Source organism: Lacerta agilis, chromosome 3 (genome assembly GCF_009819535.1).
Source record: "Lacerta agilis isolate rLacAgi1 chromosome 3, rLacAgi1.pri, whole genome shotgun sequence".
In the NCBI taxonomy this organism is placed as follows: domain Eukaryota; kingdom Metazoa; phylum Chordata; class Lepidosauria; order Squamata; family Lacertidae; genus Lacerta; species Lacerta agilis.
In genome coordinates, this window is record NC_046314.1 from 8415574 (window position 1) to 8418103 (window position 2530).

The following is a 2530-nucleotide window of genomic DNA, read 5'->3' on the forward strand; positions in this document are numbered from 1 at the left end:
CCTGCCCTGAGGCCGCCGTGGCGGAGGCGGTGCCGTCACCCGGACCGGGAGCGTCGCTGCACCGGTTCCCCCCACCTCCCCGTGGCCGGAGACGCAGAGTTCCGCCCTGCAGTGTTTTCTCAAACGCGGGTGTCCCGCTGCTGTTTTGGACCACGGGGTCCTGCTAGCTAGGGATGCTGGGAGTTGTAGTCCAACAAGAAAAGGTAGTTCCAGTTATAGGTAGGTAGCCGTGTTGGTCTGCCATAGTCAAAACAAAATATACAATTAAAAAAATAAAAAAATCCTTCCAGTAGTACCTTAGAGACCAACTAAGTTTGTTATTGGTATGAGCTTGCACACATGTGTGCATGCACACGAAAGCTCATACCAAGAACAAACTTAGTTGGTCTCTAAGGTGCTACTGGAAGGAATTTTTTATTTTATATTCTGTTAAGAAAAGCTAGGTATGTGGGAGGTGGGTGGCGGTGTGTTTTAAAGCACTGAGTTTCTTGGGCATGGTTAGGCAAACTAAGGCCTGGGGGCCGCATCCGGCCCAGTCGCCTTCTAAATCCAGCCCGTGGACGTTCCAGGAATCAGCATGTTTTTACATGAGTAGAATATGTGCTTTTGTTTAAAATGCATCTTTGGGTTATTTGTGGGGCATAGGAATTCGTTCTCCCCCCCCAAAAAAAAATATGTATAGTCCGCCCCCACCCCACCCCCAAGGTCTGAGGGACAGTGGACCAGCCCCCTGCTGAAAAAGTTTGCTGACCCCTGCTCTTGGGCTTGCCAATTTTAAAGTCGGCAGTTCAAATCCCCGTGATGGAGTGAGCTCCCGTTGCTTTGTCCCAGCTTCTGCCAACCTAGCAGTTCAAAAGCATGCCAGCACAAGTAGATAAATTGTTACCGCTGTGGCGGGAAGGTAAACGGCGTTTCCATGCACTCTGGTTTCTGTCACGGTGTTCTGTTGCACCAGAAGCAGTTTAGTCATGCTGGCCACATGACCCAGAAAGCTGTCTGTGGACAAACGCTGACTCCCTCGGCCTGAAAGCGAGATGAGCACTGCAACCCCATAAACACCTTTGACTGGACTTGCTGGGATTGTGGGCTTGGGAGAGCACATCTTTGTTTGAGACTGTCCTGTCATGTGATGCCCCAGATCTTTCTTACACAGCACATATGGAAGAAATAGTACCCTTGTAGAAAACAGAACAAGAAAATATATTGTGTACGTTACAAAAAGAAAGGGAGTTGTTATTGTAATTAACCAGACCTTAATCTAATATGGTATTTACAAAAATGAATTCCAAAAATCGTAAAAATTTGTCCATGGCAAGTCTATGTTTGTATACAACTTGTTCGTGTGTAGTGAGTTTGTACATATCTTTAATCCAATCATTAAAGGGAGGTGTATTTTTATTTTCCCAGTTCACCTATACCCATCTTCTTGCCATAGTAAGGACACAAAAAGTCCATGCATATTGTCCCTTTGTTGGATTCCATGTCTTGGGTATATAATTCCAACGGATATATTCCTCTGCAAATTTAAGATTGTTCTGTACAATTATGTTTATCATAGACCTTCATCTTTGTATTGATGGTTAGCATCACATTTTCCTTGCCAATACACTTGTCACCAGTGCTGATGCATGGAGTTCCGATGACATCCTGACCGAGGATGTTGGTCTTTGTCAGGCTAATGGTGAGGCCAGACTCTATGGATGCTTGCGCAAGACAGTTGAGTCTCAGTAGAGCTTCCTCAGAGTGCATTGTCAAGGCCACATCCTCTGCAAACAGCATCTCTTGGTTAAGAGAGATGTTGCATTCTCCTGGAAACCCAGAGATTAGATTAGAAGAATCTGGGAAATTGCTGTCTCCATAGTTAACATACTTTGCAGTCCTCAAGCCAATAAATGTAAAGAAAAACAGACCCTCTTCATCATTTTATGGAACAGTAATTACTAAAATAAAACCGACCAGAACACATGCACATATACCGGTATATATGTATGCATATTCATTGTTGGGATCTGCCTATATTAATAGTATAATATTTTCTCTGGGTTGTATATTATTTGTAGTGGCATATTAATACTGTTGTGCATTATGTGATATCTGTTTTTTTATTAAGAGCCTTAATTAAGAGACTTGTTTCACCCTTCACAAAGTGGGTCATGAAAGGTTACGCCACCATAAATTTGCCAGTTATTACGGTGCTCAAAGTAAGATTTGCTTCTACTGCAGCGTAATAACATAGCTACCTCTCTGGAAGAATTAGCATTTATATAGTGCTCTGGAGTATACAAAGCACTCCACATATATTATATTCTAATTCTTACCTTAACCCTGTGAAATAGATCTGTATTATTATCCTTGCACTGGGGGTGCGCCTTGCCTAAAGCTACTTAACAAGTTCATACCAAAAGCACAATTCATACCAGAGACATCCTAATCAGTCTCTTGGTTACTACACCAGCTTGTGACACTAAAAGTTATGGACCCTCCAACATTTCTCTGATGAAAATAGGGACATCCTATCCCATCATCATCA